General features: G+C 35.8%; 1 protein-coding gene across 4 annotated transcripts in view; it reads right to left on the bottom strand.

Moving 5' to 3' along the window:
* Positions 1 to 22,210, bottom strand: part of LOC149572848 (proteasome subunit alpha type-2-B) — a 71,680-nt gene that overhangs the window by 27,764 nt on the left and 21,706 nt on the right. The window lies entirely within an intron of this gene.

The raw sequence follows: 22,210 nt of genomic DNA, 5'->3' as shown, positions 1-22,210 counted from the left end.
ATAAAAACCTCCAGTCACCCACAGCGAAAATGATTCAGGAACATAAAGAGATTCCCCCCAGCTATGCCCCTCAAAAAATTCAGAATTGCCATGACATAAGAAACTCATGTCCAAGCAGCACAGCTTAGTTATGATGATCTGTGTTTCATAGGGATGCATCTCCACCCTAGTTTTATCAAATGTGTCTACATACAGGTTAGAAGGGGATGAAGAGATGTATGCACTGAGGACATCCTCAAGCTGTCCCCTCGAAAAGGGAGAAACTTGGGAATACTCCTACAGTGTAGCTCAATGTATAGTGATGCCAAGGTACCAAGATTGACATTCAACACCACTGAATATAAATTGTGAAACGAGAGCACCATAATCCAAAAATGAGTCGATCTCTTAACCCATTTGAAAGAGCAGAATTTCAATAGCCAAATGCCAGTACATATTTATCAACTTGACAATGATATATATTTATTATTTACACATGTAAACACCTCAAGTTCACTTCTATTTTATTCATACTGATTTCCCGCAAATTAATTATATAAGCCATTATTTAATTAATCATTCCTGCAAGTAACCATTATTCATTAGTTAACTCCTCCCTAAATTAAATAAATCAACTTAATCAATCAATATGTGTAGCTAAATCTTCCTTTTTAGCCTGCCATCCCCATTTGGCTCTGATTGGGTCCCACTTCAGCCTGGGTACGCCCAAGGAGTACCTCTGGCATACCTATGGTATTAGCTAAGTGAAGCCATGCAAAGCCCACGATATTTGGGGTTCAAAAACACATTATAAAGATATTTCTTCTTCTAAACAACTCTCTGAAAAGGCTTTGCTGTCCCTAAAATGAGGGCATAACAAGCTTTCACCTCATTTGACGAACAGAAAAGGCCAAAACTGTATTTTTACCTCCAGATTGCTATTGATGGATTTTAAAGGTTGGTTCAATTTTTGTAACATACGAGATGTGAGAGAGTTAAGCCTACACCAAGAGGGGAGATATAGCTGCACAAAGAAAATTTAAACATCAACAGAGGTAAATCTTTCATTTTTTCCAGTTTTGAGCAATCTCTTTTTATGATCTTCTAAGCTTTCCTCTTCTTGTAAGTTAAGTAAAAAAACAATTTGATCTTTTACAAATAATAAAAGGTTATAATGCTAATTTTTAGGAATAAGATAGTTGTGGAGTTTTTAATTTGTGATGTTTTTTGTTTTAGTTCATACAAAATGGCTGGTAGTTCTAGTTCAATTGCCTCGAATGCAGAAAGTACATTTAAAAAACAAAAGGATGCCGACATGGCAAGTAATAAATCAAAGATTTATGCACATCCTCTTGCCCATAAAAGCTTGAAAAACCCTCCTAGTGGCTTATCACAACCAACTGGTCCACATTATTTCATGCAAATGCCACCATCTTCTGCAGATAGCAAGGTTTTGGCTCCACACAAAAGAGGCCCCCTTAGAAAAGGCCATAATGACCAATCAAGGAAGATTGTGTAGTATAGCATTGCTTGTTGCATGTATGGCACCGGACTTCCTTTCAAACTTGTAAGATCACCATATTGGTGGGATATGGCCATTTCTAATACACCTCCTAATTTTGTGAATCCTGGTATGAAAAGGTGTGAACCACCTTATTGGCAAAGGAGAAAGCTTAGGTAGAGACATCATTGAGACCAATCAATGATACATGGGTCGAAACAAGTGTGTCCATTTCTGATGGATGGAAAGATTGCAAAAATAGACCATTGATCAATGTTGAAGTGGTGCCCCATGAGGGGGCGACATTTTGAAAACAACTGATTATAAGGGATAAGTGAAAGATGCAAGATTCATTGTCAATATGCTCATAGAATCCATTGAAAAAGTGGGTGCTTAAAAATTAGGCCAAGTCATAACAGACAATGCTGAAAAATGCAGGTGTTGGTGTCTATAGTGGAGGGTATTAATTGTCACAATTTTTGGACATCATATGTGATCCACTCTTTTCAATTGATATTTGCAAAAGATTGGCACACAAATTGAGTGGGCAAAATGAGTCCACATGGAGAGCAAGGAATTCAAAATGTTTTTGGCTAATCATCATATCTCACAAGGCATCTTCAGGACCCTCCCCAAGATGGAGTTGCTGAAAGTAATGTTAATAAAAAAAATTAAATTAAATTCAAATATTTGTCTTTTTTTTTTTTGTTTTTTTTTTTGTATTGTTGATATGTGACATGATTTTTTACAAAAGGTTAACTTGTTGAAACTTTATTTGCATCTCACACAATTGTCTTAACATGATTTGTGGAGCTGTAAGAGGCATCGGGTTGTATGGTCATCAACAGCCTATTGGGTATATGGAGGCAATCAAGCACAGAAATAGCCCGTAAAGGAAAAGCATTGATACTGTGTGATGAGTGGTGACCTCAAGTGGAATATGTTGAGTCTCATTAAGCCCATCATCAACCTGACTAGGTATGCTGATACACATCACCCATGTGTAAGTGAAATTTATTATGTCGTGGACACTGGATTGAGATAATAAGAAATAAAATAAAAGTCGGGGAGCATGACTGAACAGAGACATTTTTCAAAAAAGTACAAAATATCATTGAGCATTGGAACAAGATGATCACTTTCTTACATCTCATAGCATTTTCTTTGTCCCTAAAGCATTAAAGTAACGAGATACTTTCCTTTCCAAAGAGGGTCCCATCATATAGGGATGACAAGGTTGTTATTGGCTACAAGACTACTTTAGAAGGATATTTCTAGATTAAGTCTGGCCACTTCAAATCTTCAAGGAATCATGATGTTCTTCAAGACAAATACAAGACAGGTGACCATGATTGGTAGTACATAAAAGCTGAAGGCTCTATTTACTTGCAATCTCTTACAATTAAAATTCTCTCATGTGTGTATCTTTTAGTTTTTTATTCTTTTTCTTGCTTTTCATTTGCTGCCATTATGCTATATCTTATATTTTATAATAATGCAACTTCTAACTTTTGTTTCTAATTTATAGAATTAAATACTTAATGTTGTAAACAACTTCAACATATTTTGAGTTCTTCAGCCAAAAAGAATTGGACTGCATACTCTTACATCCACTCAATAATGCAAAACCATTTGAGTGCAAAAGATGCTGAAGATTACTCTATGTTACACTCCAACCTTTGTCTCTTGTCATACACAAAACATGAAGATAATGAGGGTGTGACAAAGAGAAGAAATCTAGGTCCTAGGTGTGTTGATTTAGATGCTACAGGTGCACGGCTTGCTAAAGTCTGTAGATGAGGCAACTTCTGCATGTGATAGAACTAGTGGAAGTATCTAATTGATTGTGCTTAACATTATAATGAAGTAACTGGTGAATATTTGATTAATATTAACGGAGACCGAGAGGTAAATATATACAAAAGAAACAAACGATGTTTCCTTAAGAAACGATCGTAAAGAATAGAAAAATTCAATTCTAGCAAACAGAAAGCTAAAGAAAGCTAACAAATAAGTATAGACTAACTAATATTAGAAACATTCTAATATTTACAATAGATTACAAATAGATAACCATTAACTAGTAATAGAATCTTATCTATTATCATAATACACTCCCTTAATGGTTAATCTATCCACAACACCAAGTTGTCCTCTAAATTTAACAAACTTATCAGGACCAAAGAGGCTTGGTGAAAATGTTTGCAGTCTGATCTATGGTAGGAACATACTAATTGTACAGTCTTCAACCAGCTATCGTATGTAGTGACAACGAACATCCACAAGCTTGGTTCATTCATAGAAGACTGGATTTCGTGCTAATTTGATAACGCCTTTGTTATCAACCAACTAAGTGGTCGGTCTTGCTGGTGACATCTGCATATCCCCAAGCATTCGACAAAGCCAAACAACTTCACAACCTGCCTTGATTGTCCCTCTGTATTCAACCTCTGTAGAGGAGAGAGAATTTGCATGTTGCTTCTTACTGGTCCATGTGACGGCGCCAAATCCCAAACTGTTCACATATCCAGAAGTTGACTTTTTATCATCAACAAAGCCTGCCCAAGCTAAATCTATGAACCCACTATGTCTAGTATTAGAACTTCGAGAGTAAAGAAGTCTGAAATCTGTAGTGCCCTTCACATAACGAGGCACATGCTTTGCTGCCATCCAATGATCAGCCTTAGGAGCTGCCATAAAATGTGAGATGTAGCTAATTGCGAAGCTAATATAAAGCGTAGTAGGAGAGAGGTAGATGAGACCACCTACTAGTTGCCTGTATGTAGTATCATACACGGGAGGAGAATCAAACCTTTCTCCATGGGTGTAAATGCAAACTTGCAATCCTGCATACAGAATTCATCTAACAGAGCCTTGGCATATTTGGACTAAGAGATAAATATGCCAAAAGACTATTGCCAAGCCTCAACACCTAGGCAATAGTGCATGAGCCCAAGGTCAATCATATCAAAAGACTAGCATAAATTTTGTTCGATTCCCTAAATCAAAGATACCAAACTGCCAGTGATGATCAAATCATCCACATAAATAACCAAAAGCATGACGCCACTATCAATAGTCTTGATGTACAAAATTTGAGTTTGAAGTAACTCTGTAGGAAGCCTTGATCACTAAGGTACTTATCAATTTTCATGTACCATGCCCTATGGGCCTACTTCAAGTCATAAAGAGCTTTCACTAATCTGAGAACCTGATGTTCTTTACCGGGAACCTTGAAACCAGGAGGTTGCATCATGTAGACCTCTTCGTGGAGATCACCATTCAGGAAAGCACTCTCAATGTCCATTTGATCGACCTTCCAACCATACTGTGTTGCCATGGCTAGGACTAATCTGATTGTACTCATCTTTGCAGTTGGGACAAAGGTCTCTTCTAAATCAATACCTTGACACTGAGAAAAGCTCTTCGCAACTAAATGAGCTTTGTACTTATCCAAAGTACCATCAAATTTGTATTTAATTTTGTACACTCATTTGCAACCAATGGGTTTCTTCCCTAGTGCAAGATCAAAAAGGACCTAGGTGTCATTCTTCAACAGGCTCTAGTATTCAGATGTCATGGCATGTTCCCATTCTGGAATTTCTTTAGCCTTGGAATATGTTTAATGTTCAAACACACTATGAATGTTGGCCATGATAGCAAAGTTAATAGACTCTGTAGGTTTTCTATTTTTTCCAAGCAGTTCTCCCATCAATGAGCTCATCATCACAAAGATCAACAAGTGTCTTAGCCCACCACTTAGGTCGGAGAGGAGAATGACTAACATTAGTATCAAGAGATGCTCTATGACCAGGTTCCTCATCTGAAAATCTAGATCAAACTCAAGTGAAGCATCTACAAATCTAGGTGATCCTACAGGAGAAGATGGAGGTTTGTACAGGGATCACTGGTATAATTGGAGCAACAGGAGCTACTAGAGCCCTCCCATCAGGTGGACCTAATGGAACTCTTAACTCCCAAATCATGAGCATTCATAGACCGGTTTGTTGGATCAGGAACAAGAGAAATAGGCATGAACGGTCCTTGCTGCTCACCAAAGGCTACATCACGACTATAGAGGAAACGAGATGTCTCGGTGTGAATCAAGCAATAGGCTTTGTGAAGACTACTGTATCCAGCAAGCATGAGTTTGGGACTCTTGGCATCCAACTTGGTGTATGACACATCAGGGATCCAAACAAAAGGGTGCCAAAAACTTTCAAGTGACTGATTCTGATCTTGCAACTAGACCAAGCCTCTTCTGGAGTCTTACCTTTGACCACCAATGTGGGTGACTAGTTCAAAAGATAAACTATAGTGTTAACTGCTTCTACCCAGAACTTCTTTGGAACATGTTTGTATTTGAGCATGGAGCAAGTCATCTCAATGATTGTTTTGTTCCAAAGTTCAACTACACAGTATTGTTCTGCTATGTGGAGTATAGTTAACTAGCGTTTGATTCCATGAGTATCGAAGAAGCTAGAGAATCCATTAGAACAAAATTCCCCCCATTGTCTAACCTAAGAGAAATAATAGATTTCCTAGACTCTTTTTCAACAAAAAGTTTAAACTTGTGAAAGACAAAAAATGCATCTGATGCCTTTTTAAGAAATTATACCCATATTTTTCTACTAAAATCATCAACGAACAAAAAAAATACTTGGACCCAAGAACCAGAAGGAGTGGCCATAGGATCACAACTCTTGGCATGAACAAGTTGAAGCACCTGAGAAGCTCGCCATGGATCGCCACTGATGAAAGGTGTGTGATGTTGCTTCCCATCCTGGCATGCATCACAAACTCCAAGCTGTTGAGTCTAAATCTATGGCAAACCAAGGACAAGCTCTTCCCAAGCAAGTTGAGAGAGATAATGCACATTTAAGTGCCCATAATAGTGATGCCAAAGTGTGCCAATAGAAAACTATCGGTCAGCCATAGCTAAGTGCCGAGAATCACCAAAATCAATGTCATGTTGTCCTGCATTTTGTCACCACAAAATGTTGGTAACAGCATGAAACTTTTCCAAGCTAGTTTCGCATTTCTCTAAGCTTGAATTTGATATTCAATTGCTTAATGTTGATCGACTAATCCATTTCAATTCGAATATCAAATTGTTTTACTGAAGGCCTTCATCAAGTCGTTTTTGTTTTGCTTTCTATCGAGCTTTTGCTTGATTTTTGAAGCCTTCACAGTCTGTTCTTTGCTTTTGAGTTTGTGTTTGCTTGTTTTTGGTCCTTTGGAGTTGCTCATGTCATGTCTTTCGTTTTCTCCTTCGATTCGGTCTAACCTAGAGGTCGATCGGAGTTGTCGGTCAAGAGATATGGTCATTTTAGTGCTCGAAAGTGGACATTTTAGGTGTAACAGCATGAATTAAAAAAATGATGTTATATTTTCATTTTGACATTCACTTTTTCAAAAATATAACATTTACTCACCTTTTGTTATGTTTTGAAGTTACTTTTCATTTAAATTTATAACTTAAAGTGACTATAGTGCACTTTTTGTTATAATTTTGAGTTGAGTTACTTTTTAATTTTTCACTTAAAGTCACTATAGAACTATATAGTTACTTTTTAAATTTTTTATTTTTAAATCAAGTACTTATATAAATGTCACTTTAACTTAATGTTTATGAATTATATTGATTAATATGATGCATAAATGTTATTTTTGACCCATATTGATGACATTTTTATAAAAATAAGTGAAATACATAACTTAAAAGCCTTAAAGTGGACTTTTTATGTGCATATGCATGTAAAAAACTATGAAAGGTGGAAACTTTTCATGCTATTGCATATAAAAACTCACTTTGAGGACATATTTCATGCCATTACATCAAAAGCTTGTTAAAGTGGATCTTTTTGATGCAATGACATGAAAAGTCGAGTTTTTGTGCTTGTCCATCAAAAAAGCGAGACATGTTTATAAAATATGTAAGCGACTCCAAAAAGTGAGATTTTAGAGTCTTACACATTTTAAAGTATGCAATGAGTGTCAAAAAGTGAGATTATGTCTCAAGACATTTTAAAACATGCAATGGACTCTAAAAGGTCCGATTTTTCCTTCCAACATGTTTTAAAATATGTAATGAACATAAAAATGTCCTATTGTGTGAAGAAAACATGTTCTTGCTCCAAAAACCTCCGATTTTTATCATAACTCTTGATTTTCTCCATGAATTTGGATGAAATCACTTGCATTCAAAACGTTTTGGAGTGGTGATCATTTTGCCCTCATCAAAAATCAGTTTATTACACCCAAAAACGTGTTTAAAACTTCCAATCTAGGGCACGAGTTTGCATAAAAATCCATAAATCTTCAAAGTTTGATCACATTTTTGTATGGAATCAAATCGTTTTGGCCCTATTTGCTGATTGCATCACATAGTGATCATCATTTTTGAGTTTAAACATCAAATTGTTTTGTTTGGAAGATCACGTTTTTTGCTTGGAAGAACACATTTTTGGAAAAACGTCTCAAGACATGAAATCTTCAAAACGTTGGAAGTTGGAGAAGATTTAGGGCACGTTTTGGCATCTTGCAAACTAATCTCCTTGTTTGTTGCCCTTCATCATTCGAATTTACAAGATTTGAAAAGTTCTCACCATTTTTGAAGAAGATTTAAAACAAATAGCATCTTTTCCTTCATTTTTGGCACTTATTCTTCATGTAAGTGGACCTCTTCTTTCTTGCAAATTAATTCATGCTTATCTTTGCTGATTTTATGCATGAAATCATTGAATGGTTGCCATTTGTAAAAATCTTTGCCTTACAATGTGCATTTTTCCTTTAAATATGAATTTATCCTTCATTTTGATGTTTTTGGTTCTTTCCCAAGTTCCAAATTCGAATTTCATCTTTGGAGTGCATTGCATATTGGCTTGTTTTGAGTTGTTTTCAAAAGTATGTTTTTTCTTTTGTTTTGGTTTTGTGTGCTTGTTTGTCGGTTTTTCTCCATTTGGAGAAATTGCAAGCTTTTTTCCAAAAAACTTGTTTTTCCTTCATTACATGCGAAAGCATTATCATTTTTCACATTCAATTTCCATGTCATTACATCTCACATCTCATCCAACAAATGCGATTACATGTTTTTCATCTCATTTGCCATCCGCACATGCATGTAATCCCATTTTCCGTTTCCATTTTCATCCATCTCATTTTTCGCTTCCATTTGCACAACACGATTACACAAAATGTCTTACGTGTCATTACACCCAAAAGGTCTGATTTTGATCAAAAGTCATATTTTGAAAAGACAAAAGGATGTCATTTTCGCTTTCCGTGCACTTTGAGTTATTCCTTCCTCCAAAAGTGACTATATATTTCATTATCTCACCTCCATTGTTTCATTTCCATCTTCATATACGCATTCGCGCTTACATGAATAAGTACATGTTTCCACCTCATAACATATTTTACATGTTACCCTCCACCCACATATACATGTAAAGTGTACCTTTCATTCGCACTTACATCTCATTTCACTTTCCACTTTCCGTTACATATTGCATTTACATATATGCATGTTTCATTCAATAAAGCCTTGAAAACTTTAAGTCACTTTTGAAATCAGCAACTTTCACTTTCCACACCTTCCCATGCATTTCACTTTTGCACATTTTCATTCCTTTTCATTTCATTCCATTTTCCATATTCATATTTTCATATCATCTCATTTCACATTCCGTTCATTCCATTTCACTTTACATTCCATTCCATATGCATATGTTTTCTCTTCGAAAGTCACTCCTTTTCGAATCTTCACTGTAGCTCCGGTATTCACTTGCATGGAGATGTGTGTTTTGGGTTTTTTGTGTTGCAGTACAAACACAAGAAATGTCCTCGCCATCCAAATCCAAGGGCAAGATGAAATACCAATATGACAAAGAATTGGCTCATCCAGTTCCTTCTTCAGTTAAGTCTATTCTTGATAACGTGCTAGACACCAAGATTGGTCACGTACATGTAGCTGATATTCTACAAAGGATTGAAGCTTCAGCTACACATGAGATGAAACGTATTAAAAGAAGCAACATCCATTTGGTTTCTACATTTCCCATGGTGGCCATAGAACCTAATTTTGTCTATGGATGTGCTCGGCGGTTCACTCCTAAGACAAGGAATATCAAAGACGCTCACGGCAAGGTTATCATTAGCTTTGATCCTAAAGTTATTGAACAAATCTTCAAAGTTCCTCATAAATCAAAATGTGCTGATTTGACTAAATGATCATCATTGGCCTATTGGAATGAGCAAAAGGACAGTTATCAAAAGTATGTCAATCTTTACTGGTTAGACAAGAAGAGAAACAATTTTTCCAGATAGTCAAAGACTCTTCATCGGTCAAATTTTAAACAAGAATACAAGGATCTAATCATCCTTCTCAACAGAATTTGTGGTCTTAAGGATTCTTCCGATTTTGAGCCATGGATGTACAAATTTATGTTTCAAATTATAGAGAACAAAGAACACATCTTTTAGGGAGAGCTTATCAGTACTGCGCTCTGTCACCAGATATGCAATGTAGGAACATCAATACCTTTTTACATGAATTCTTATCTAGTTTACATTGCTGCTGCCATGGGATCTTTTTCAGGTCTTTCTACCAAAGGTGATCGTCTTCAAGTACCTGTTTGGGAATACTATGACCAAATCACTTTGGCTAGCAGTAAATACCATTACAGAAGAGTCCAAGATGCCTTCTTTGCACATTGCAGGTGTCTGTTTGACAAACAATTGTGTATCAAAAGAGTATCTGATGCAACATGGGAAAAGGTAAACCAATAGGTTGCATTTTTCTTCAATTTCCCACTTTCACATACTTGAGAGTTGGGTATTTCAAATGAGAGTTGTATACCTTACCTAGGTATGCTACAAATCGAATCATTCTAATGGAGTTAGCCAGACAACTCATGGACGTGCAGAGTGATCAGCATGTGTCACATAGGCCCGGATTTGGCATCACCTTAGCTAGGCCTTTATCTATTGGCAATTATTCAATTGTTTTTGTGCCTAAAGCGAAGAATATGGAAGCAGAGTTGCAATTGATTACATTGAAGAGGTTCAAGGCTAGCTTTGATTTTGATTATCAAGAGATGAACTCTTAGATAAAGAGGGCCTATACTCATGTTCATCACATTGAAAATATTTGGATTGACATGAGAACAAAGCTTGCTATTATGAAGATGGATTATTGCAAGTTAACCTTGCAACAAATAATCGATCTTAATATGTTGGAAATCCCTCCAGATTTCCAAGCTGAAGATTACGGTGACATCCTCGATCCGGAATTTCATCACGCCAATTTTGATAAAATGTGCCATTTTCCTATTCAATGGCAACAAAAAGAAGGTACCTCTATTATGGACAGGTTTCAATCCATCTTAGCAAACACTAACAAGTGGTTGAAAAGTAAAGGCCTAAAAAGAGTAAATCCTAAAATGGGTCTGGATTGTGGAAGCTTTAGTCCTCCTGGCAAAAAGTCACAACTGGAAATTACAGAGAAAGATGGTGCTTCATCTTCAAATGTCAAAAATACTCTCAAATTCAAATTAAAGGGCGGAAAAGGAACTAAATCATCTCAAGTTCCTTAACCAATTCAAGAATCAGTGACAAAATCAGAAGAAGAATTGGAAACAGAATCCGAGAAAGAAGATTCAGATGAAGGAGAAATTAGGATCACATCTCCTCCAAAGCCTGCATGAGCTTGCACGTCTTCTCCACATGAAGAGCCCTTTTTGCATGAGGTTGATAATGATGTACATTCATTCTCTACTGTTTTCACTCACTCCATTCCAATCTCGGAAGTTAACACCATGGCTCTTCCGATTTCATCTGCTGCTCCTCGTGTTCCTGCACATGATCAATATGAACACTTAGCAAATGTGTTTGAAGATTTTCCAACTCTTACCAGTGGTCAAGTTTCCTAGCTTGATACATCCTTGACAGGATTTGAACTTTTCATGACAGAATCTTCACAACATATTCCTATGCCTACAACAGTGCAAACTAAATCCTGTTCAATCACGATAGATATATAATCTGGATAAATGCCAATGGTTTTCACTATGCCTGCTTTTACAGATGAAAGTATTAGCCTACCTGTATGGTTGAGTAGAATAACAACAAAGAGAAGGAAGGTGGTTGTTCCTCTGACAATCTTCCTATGAAGAAGACTAAGTCTAAATCTTTGAAAGATAAGATTGTTTCCAAAATTTTGGTTGATTCCGACAAAACCAAGTTGAAGTTGTTGAGCCCTTAGCAGATAAACCTATTGAAGAACTTACTAGTTCTAATTATAAGTTTACTAAGGTTGAAGTTGGAAAGCAATCTCATTTGAGTTGTTTACAAGATGCTAAAGATGCATTGACAAATGTATCAAAAAGCAATCATGAGCTTTGGAAAAAGAAGAATCAGTTGAAACAGGAAATAACTCGTTTGAATAAGGTCATCCAAAAGCAATCTTCTCAAAATATTATTGTTACATCACAAACATCTAAAGGGAGAAAGTTGATTGAAGTTGCTAAGTCTTGGATACAGGAAATTATTGTTGAAAGAGTTCGAGCTATTACAGAAACACTTGCAGTTCTAAAGCGTATCAAAGAATGAACAAAACGGAACTAAGCTTAATTTCTTCTTTAACTCAAGAAGTAGATAAACTAAAGGAAATCCTTGAGGATTGGGATGAAATGATAAAATTTGATCTAAATGCTATGGTCTCATGTGATGTTCTTCCGTCAGGTGAAACTTTCTTCAAATTTCAAGGACTCATTGGTTACAAGGAAGAGACATTAAGAAAATTAATCACAAAATTGCAAGAGGCTCTTGAAGATTGTCAAGCAGTTGAAACAAGTCTTACTTGTGATTTGGAGCAATTGGGATGCCGTGTTACTGATAATCTTGGTAATCTTTTGGCAGCAGAGAGAGTGAATTCAAAATATACAATCAGAATCAATGCTGATATAGATTCCAAAGAATTTGGTTCGCGCACAATGAACAAGTTTGTTTTGTACAAATCCTTGACAAAATACTTGTTGGATAATACAACAGCAAATTCCAAAGTTGTACAATCAACATATGAAAATGCAGTGAGAATTGAAGCCATATCAAAGACTATGGAGATTGTTGATCTTCCCACAATGCGTGACGTCATTGTGAAATTCAAGGCATTAAGAAGCAATCTTTAAGATTGTTGTATAGTTTCTATTTCATAGTTGTTTAGAATGCATTACATGAAAAAGTGTAATTGCATGTAATGCGAATTGCATGTATGCAAAAGATGTAATGCGAGTTGCATGTGTAGTTGCATGTAACCCTTTAGTTTCTGTAGTTAGACTTGGTCAAAGTTGGTTGAGTTGCTGCCACTTTTTCTTCCTCATTTTTCTCAACTTCTTTGCCTATATAAAGGAGTGCCCCCCTCATTGTAAAATCATCATTATCTTTATGCAAGACAGCTCTGGAGAAATTGTGCCAGCAAAACTTTCTTTGTGTTAGCATTATTCTGAGAGAAAGTGAATACAAAGGAGCATTTGAGACTTAACTTTGATTAAGTGAAATTGTTGCTTGTATGAATTGTAAGCTTTGTCTATAATTCATTCAAGTTATCTTTGATTCATACTATCTTTTGTTATTGATTTTGTATCTTGTGATTGATAGAAAAGAGTTGAGAAACAATTGAAGCCCAAGCTTTAACTAGAAGCAATTGTGAAAATCCATAGCTAGAAGCTTTGTTTGTAGCTTGTATTTTCGTCTTGATTCGCAAAATAGTTAACTTATTCTTACTTTTAGGAGTCTTTATGCCCTAATTGTAAAGTTTTTCCATATAGAAGTACAACCGGACTTAGAGCCAAACTGGTACATTTTTAGCTAGCCTCTGAGTTAGTAAAAGTTTATCAGTATCACTGTTTTCAGCTCTTGATAGAAGTGTAGTTAGAGATTCACCTTGCCCATTACTCGCTCCAAGAGTAATTGGATTCTTTCTTGAAAGTTAAGAAGAAAGGATATTGGTAACACCCATTTTATAAAATCTCTCAACTTCTTGCTTACTTTGAGTTGATCCAAGGAACGATGAGAAGGGGGAGCCTTCCCTTTAAGGTAGGAGAGACTTTGTCTCGCACGCTATGGCTGGTCATCCTATTTTGTGGTTGGATTTTTATCCAAAACTGTCAGTTGCAAAAGATCCACTCAACAAGTCAGAAAAGACCATGATCCTCAGGACCCACCACAACAATAGACTGAGTCACCCTATCAGTGATGGTACACTAATGTGCATTGAAGGTGACATCCAACTGTGGAAAATATCGCAGCAACTGACTAAGAGTAGATTTAGTTCCATCCCTGGAACGTAGTATACATTGAGGAAAATGGGATTCCTCCCAACAGACTAAATCTGAATGTTGCTTTTGCCAACAACAGTGTACTCTTCTCCACCACCAAAAATAACATAATATGAATAAGGCTAGTGATTACTAAACCTATCTCTACGGTGGGTGAAATGACAAGAGGCACCTGAATTAATGTACCAGGTAGACGACTTCACATGATCTACAAGTCTTTTAACCATGAAGGCATAAAAGGCAGATTTCATCTACTCAGTGTGCTTTGCATTGTTCGCTTTGGATAGCGAACCTAATTGCTTAGATTGTGCATCTAAACATATCCGACATTCAACCTTTATGTGACCAAACTTGTGGCAATAGTTGCAATGAATGTTCTTCTTCCAAGAGCCTTCTTAAGCGAGAGCAAAGGACTTATGCTAAGAAGACTGCTGAGAATGAGACTTGCCTCTATCCTTTTAAAAGGATTCAACTGCAAAAGGCTTGCTCTATGGAGGGGTAGCTGGAACTGCTACCGAACTGTTGTTTCCATCGATCTTACTAGAGCAAAATTGTGTAGATATCTGTGAACTTCATATCAAAACTAGAATAAGTGATGTTGAAAGCCTCGATAAAATGCTCGTAGGACTTGGGCAAACTCCTAAGAGTGATGACCACAATGTCCTCTTCCTCCATCTTGCGACCAGTGGCAAGCAACTGATCATGGATTTCCTGAATCTTATTCAATTGAGCTTGGAGCGATGTTCGCTCATCCATGATAATAGAAAACAAAGTATTTTTCAAAAAGAAAGCTCTACTTTTGTCAGAAGTCTAACGAAGATTCTCGAGATGTGCCCATCTCGGCAGTTGTCTTGTCGGATGGAATTTGGGAGTGTTGATCATCAACTATAGATAATTTAAGAAGTATCACCACCTCCTGATTATTCAAATCCCATGTATCCTGAAATGTTCCAAGAACAATCAAACATTGTGTAACACCCAGAACAATCTGATTAGTATTCTGATATTCAAAAATTGCTATTATCGGCTGCTTTCAAGTCCCATAACTCCAACCATTGCATTTTGAATTGCTCTTGAGCAGAATATATTGTTGGTTTTTGGATTTGTTGGCTAGAAAATCAGGGCACAAAAATTGAGGCACCCAAAAAAATAGACGACCTAGTTTAGATCTCAAAAAACCCACCAAGAATCTGTAAAGAAATTTGATCTAGTACAAAAAAAATATGGTTTTGAACAAAAAAGGCCCTGCTGCAAAAAATACCACAAAAAATGGTGGAAATGTGTAGAAAAAGAGACAATAGTTGGAGAAAAATGGTTGTAAGAAGCAAATATCGCAGAAAATCATTTCGAAAAATATTGCTCTAATAATTTCAAAAAATATAGCTCTGGATTGTTTTTCCTTTTCGAAAAAAAGAAGTGAATATTGATGGTCAATTCCATCAATATTCTCAGACAAACCCTAGTTCAAAACAAATATTTCATAAAAGTAATTTAGAAAATAGGGTCTGATAATTTCAGAAAAGAAATTATGATTTTCAAAAAAATTTAAAGAAGTGGTTCTAATACCATATTACAAAGTAATTAGTAAATATTTGCTTAATATTAACAGAGATCGAAAGGTCAATATATCAAAAGAATAAAACAATATTTCTGTAGGCAATGAGAGTAAAGAATAGAAACATTTTATTCTAGCTAGAAAAAAGCTACAGAAAGGTAACATGTAAGTACAGACTAACTAATATTAAAAATATTCTAATATTTACAATAAATTATAAATAGATAACCATTAACTAATAATAGAAGCTTATCTATTATCGTAATACACATGAAATTAAATTAAATGTTCATTTTTTGTTTTTAATGAACATTTTAATATGACAAATCATTACATTATGAGTTTTGAGTATTCTCATAATTACCAATTATAAATGAGTGTTGGTGTAATTAAATATTACTAATTACACTTTACTTAAGTTTGCTTAGGATAATGCATTTTCATATTAGTTGTCATGTAGATACCTAGTAGTTTGCACTTTATTTGACCTCATTTTTTGTTTTTAATGAACATTTTAATATGACAAATCATTACATTATGAGTTTTGAGTATTCTCATAATTACCAATTATAAATGAGTGTTGGTGTAATTAAATATTACTAATTACATTTTACTTAAGTTTGCTTAGGATAATGCATTTTCATATTAGTTGTCATGTAGATACCTAGTAGTTTGCACTTTATTTGACCACATATTGTCTCACACCTCTATTTGTGTGATACGCCTTTGTATTCTTATCCTCACATTGTTGTACGTACTTTCATGCACCATAGAGGATAATCCACTCTTGTTGAACATGTGCTAGTTGTGATGCTTATCACTTGCATGACTCCTAGTCATCGTATTTGCCTTTATATTCAAGCACATCTATGATGTATTGATGAATCTATTCTCATTTGATCATATCACTTTGTCTCTCTTGTGCTATCAATTGAGCTTCTAGATCTTTGCATTTTCATTCTTTGTCTTAAGCAAATTCTTACATGGTATCAAAGCTAAAGTAGCGTTTACATGGCCTTTAGAGAAAATTTTGTTGGAGGTCAAGATTGGAGCTTGCTGGTGCAAATCAAATGTTGGCATTATATTCAAAAGGTCCAAAAACCCCTAAATTGGCTCTTATTTCATCTAAATTGAAAATATGAGGTGAAATCTAAATCGGAATGGCAATGGTGACAATTTAGGAAAAATAATTACAGAGGTGATTTTCAAATATCGATATCTCACTCATCTGGACTCCTTTTTTCGAGCAATTTTTTTTTGTTTAGGGGTAGAATTTCATGAATCCCTAAATTTTGCTAAAATTTGTAAATCCCAATTTTTACAACTTCAGAGGCTTCGTTCAAACTCAGACACATTTTTATGTGCTATTTTTTTGAAAGTGCATAATTTTTTGTCTACAAACCAGATCTAGTATCAATTTAGATTAATTTTGAGTGGACGTAGTACATTCAACATTTGGTCATTTTTGGCCTATTTTCGCACTTGTAATTGATTAGATCTTTTAAAGATCTTGTGTCCTAATTATATTGATTTTGTTATTGCTTCATATTTTTTTCTGTAATAATCATATTCAGAAGTGTACTTTGGCCAAATTGAGCAAGTGCCAATTGTACATGCACTAAATATATGTGTCAAATTCATCTATTTAGGGGTTTTTTTTTTTTTTTTGATTGATTGCATTTTGGGGGGTGCATTGATTAGTACATCATGGATAAGGATGATTTAATTACCTTGATGACAACACAAAACTATAAGCAATGGAGTGAATTAGTTCTCACTTATCTTAGTGAGCATAATGCATTGCCATATGTGAAAGGACTTTCATATAATGGTGACACTATTACGATCATTTGCCATGCAATTTATCTACATATGGATATGGAGGTTATGGATTCACTTGATGACATGAAGTCAATTAATTTTTATGATGTTTAAATCTATCTATGCGAGATGTATGGAGATCCATATGTTCCTCCATTCCCAAAAGATCTTTTAACTCCAGTTGTAGCTCCTTCCTCTTCAGTTGAGATTGCTACATCTACTGTTGTTTCTGATGATGCTTGTATAAACACATTCATGAATTCAGGTGATTCGATGTAGCAGGACATTCCTTGTCTTCCAATTGTAGCCCCTTGGGATGAATTCTTGAAAGACATTGCAAGTTTGTTTGTAGAGTCCTACATTTCGGGTAGAGGAGACACTATTGATGATATACATCTTCTCTTTGTTCAAGACAATCCTTCTTTAGTTGTTGCTAGGGAACACTCTAACCCTCATGATTCTCCACTTGACCATTCTTTCGAGTTTGACATGATTGTGGTTCATTTCTTACAATAGTTGCAAGAGGTCTCCTTCACTATAGAGTAGATAGATTAGTCTTTCGAGATTGGTTTATAAGAATCTCAAACTTCACTTCCAATGTCATATTGCATGGTTAATCATACTCGTGTGTTTCATGACACATCATACCTTTTGAGGGTTCTTCCTACTCACTGGGGAGGATTTTTTGGTACACCTATGACACCATTTCTTCCTAATGGAAGAAACATTTTTCACTTTTCATGGTGCAGCTTTGATCTAGGAGCATATTTCATGGGTGTATATTCTACATTGATGGGGGGCTTCTTTGCTTCTCTTCTCACTTTTTCATGTTTAGCGGAGATATCATTTTCTTTGGAGTTTGAACCAGATTCTTACATGGATCAGTAGTATTGGTTCCTTGTTTGTCACCTCCTTATGGGCTTGATCCTGACTGGTTTGTGGCATCTTTATCACTCAAGAACATGGTGACACATTGCCAAACTTTAGAGACAACATACTGCATATGGATTCCCCTTCCTACTTCCTATCTACAATGGGAATCATTCTTGCACTTGTATTTGGTGTATCTTCTTCCTAAGGGGAGAAATGTTGTTGTGGCCATTGGATCATCTTTTGTCTTCAAGCACTTGCCATACTTGTAGGAGATCATTCACTATGGGGGGCTTTGATTTCTCTTTATTTCCTTCCTTTCAAGGAATTCTTTGTTATATATGTATGATGTATGTCATAATCAGGGGGTCTTGATTACTCCATACATGCATGCATCTTGCTTTATTTTTCTTCTCTATTTTTGGAGGGTTTTTCCCATGTTGTCTTCCCTCTTTCTCTGCTTTATGAGAGAATGTATTACATATCTATTGCACTTGCATGTTGTACATGGGTGCCTAACATGGCCTAGTTGTCAGGACCCATCACCTAGCTTTTGGAAGCTTAAGTGCATTCCCCTAAGTTGCACTTAAGGGTGGGTGATGGTGTAAATATATTACTAATTACACTTTACTCAAGTTTACTTAGAGTAATGCATTTTCACATTACTTGTCATATAGACACCTAGTAATTTGCACTTTATTTGAGCACATGTTGTCTCGCATCTCTCTTTGTGTGATACACCTTTGTATTCTTATCCTCACATTGTTGCACGTACTCTCATGCACAATGGAGGATGATCCACTCTTGGTGGACATGTGCTTAATTGTGATGCTTATCACTTGCATGACTCGTAGTCATCTTGATTGCTTTTATATTCAAGTACATCTATGATGTACTCATCCAATTATCTAATTAATCCATTTTCATTTGATCATATCATTTTGTCTCTGTTGTGTTATTAATTGAGTTTTTGATCATGGCATTTTTATTCTTTGCCTTACGCAAATTCTTACATGGTATCAAAGCTTGAGGCAGATTCTTAAAATGAGGTATTTGAAATTTCTAATTTCGGGAAATTATGAGTATCGTTGTTTTAATATTTTATAATTTATAATTTCTGAAAAACTGTTATATTGTTGAACCTAAATCTATACACATACCCAATGGGAAAAAGCATGCCACACAATATTTGGTACCCACCCTATACAGAACCAATTGTTTAGCAATTAATTTGAGCTTTCATTTCCTCCAGCTAATCAATTACTTTTTCACACAATTAATTGATAGGGCTGATTAATCTCTCATTAACATTTCCTCTAATAATCAATTCCACATCAGCGCATATGGATAAATACTCTGTCCTTTAATCCAATAGCCCATTTCATCTGTAAAGATTAAAAGCATACTTGTTCACCTTCTCATGTGTGCCCTTATCCATTTCATGCTCACATGTATTGGCATGCTAGGTCATCTCATTTCATGCTTCCACATATGTGAGCATGTCAACTTGGGCACATCATAAACTTCCACCCTCACCTTGCTCATGTACATTTGAGCATGTTCTCCACATGTCACTCCATGCTCACACATGTGCATGCTTGGTCTTCCATCTCACCTTACACTTCCTCTCTTCTCCTTCAATCCTATTGCTTGATCAAATCATCTCCATTGATGAAGGATCTTTTTACCACTTTTGACACGTGCGAAAAGACTATGAATCTCTCCCATGCAACTAAATCCTTACCATTGATCGTATCCTTCCATCCTCAACCTTCATTTATCTCTTCAGAAATCTACTTAAGAGAGCCATGGCAACCTCCTTTGACCATACACTTTCATGTTCCCCATATATAAGCCTTTTTGCAAACAAATCACTCATTTGCACCCTTACATTGTCAAATTAAGTAGCAATCAGGAAAAGATTATACGTATATGCTTTGCATTTTTTCTTGTTTGCTTCAATTGTTGCATTTTTACATCTGTAGCACACCAAGTGAGACCTATGTCTTAAAGATCTAATAGTATTTTTTTAAGTTTTTCACAAGTTGCAAGTTATAGGTACCAAAATGACTCTTTCCTATATGGTTTCATCTTGAGTCATCAATGTAGTCTGAAGTCATCACAACATGTCGACAACACACCTCGTCACCAACATTTCAACTTGTGAACCTAGCAATTTTCCATTAATTTCAATGTGCATGCAAGTAAAACGATTGGAACATAAAACTCTTTTAATCATTTGCCTCTATTTCAAATAATCATCAATGAAGTTTATCGCCTCTACTCTAGTTCAGTGTATATGCCCTACCACCTACATTTCATCATTTATATCTTGGTTTTTTGGGCTAAATGCTTTTGCAAATTGTGGAAAACTAACACATTTTGAAAGAAAATCACATATGTTACACCTTCAACCTAGCAAAGTAGTACAACAAAAATATTTATTCCTAATGGTTATGAGAATGCAGATGTGTGTGTGTGTGTGTTCAAAATTATAAATTATCACATTGACACTTATTATTACCAATAATAGAATATTTAAATACTTCTAGCTCCTTGTCTATGCATGCCTCCACCCTTAACGACATCCCCGACTAAACCCCCATCCTCCTCAACCCCCCCTCCAGTGTCATCTCTTCTCTGTCTCCATCGTCAGTGAGATGGTCAAATCCATAAATAGGAGCAAAGTTGCGAATGAGGAAGGGTTTTAGATGGAACTTTTCAAGCAAGGCATTGTTGGTTTGGACACTTTCCACTCTACGCTCTTCTACAGGGAGTTATGCATTGGGTTCCCTTCTTCTTGGCATATCATTCATTTGATTCACAAGGCCAAGTCGGCCTCAAATCCCAACAATTACAGGACCATTATGGTCGAGTGCACATTTGCTAAGCTTTATGCTACAATGTTGCACACTATTCTTTCCAGGGAGCTAGACATATCTTAGGGCGAGGGGGCAAGCTAGTTTCAGAGCAGACCTTCAGACTATGGAGAACATCCTAACTCTTCGAGTTATCAGTATTTGTTCCTATGTACTAAGCGGATGTAGTGGCTGGGTACCTATGAATTTCAATGAGATGGATCATTTACCATATAGACACTCTTCTTTTCGTTCCTACTTTGGATGCAACCTTCCATGTTCGATTGATCAGCTCTTCAGGCTTTGGTGTTTCATGTCATATGTATCTTCGAGTTCAATTGTCTCCCTTTGTGTGCCTCGTGATTCGATGCAAATTATAGTCTTCTCTACTTGGTCAGGTTCTATTTTAGTGGAGGTTCTTCAAATCAACAATTACTTTTGACAAAGCTTTGCAGCTTCTACATGCTTCAATGGTGTCCTTCATGATCATCTTTTGTTCCTATCTTCAGAGACATTCCCTAGTTTGGAAGCTTCTTCAGTCCTTCACTAGTTCTTTTTAGCATTATTTCCATCTCTTTTTGGAGTAGAATTTTTCCCATGTGGTTTTATCTATTTCTCTTTTCAGAGATTTGGTTGTGCTTGGGTACCTCATCAGGCCTTGTAGCCGGGACCCAAATTTACTTTCAGCAGTAGTTTCTAAGTTTTTAGCTACTCCCTAAGTTTATCTTAAGGGGGGGTGTTAGAGTAATAAAGTATTTTCTTATTAATTTAATTATTAAGTCACTTATTATCTCTAGTTTACTTTAGCTAAACTTTGGGCATATAATAATTAATTCTTTTATTATTTATTATCATGCAACCTAGGTTGTTACCTATTAGGGTTTTGATCTCCTATACAAGGGCAATCTCTCTTTGTAAGTCAATCAATTCATTCACTTTTGATAATAGCAATCACTTTTTTGCTCATCAAGAATGTCTCATCTGTTGATCCGGAAATTCCAACCTCCATAACTTTTGCTTCTCTCTTTCTATGATAAGTGTTTGCATGCAGGTGATTCTTAGGAGCTATGTAGTTGATCTTTCATCAACTTCAACAATTTGAGCACAAATCCATGCTATCCATCAGTTGGCGCACATGGGTGCATCTGAAGCTAAGTAGTGGATTTTTCACTTCGAGTGAAATTCCTTAGCTCTAGTGGATTTGTAATCTTGGGCACATTTTAGCCAAAGTAAAGGATTTCATGTGTTGGGCACCAATTCCTTGGTCTAGAAGATTTCTTCCTTTGGG

This window comes from Cupressus sempervirens, chromosome 2 (genome assembly GCF_028749045.1).
Source record: "Cupressus sempervirens isolate cs-2001-9-10 chromosome 2, ASM2874904v1, whole genome shotgun sequence".
Classification (NCBI taxonomy): domain Eukaryota; kingdom Viridiplantae; phylum Streptophyta; class Pinopsida; order Cupressales; family Cupressaceae; genus Cupressus; species Cupressus sempervirens.
Note: the sequence above shows the minus strand (reverse complement) of the source record. Positions and strands in the feature narration are given on the sequence as shown.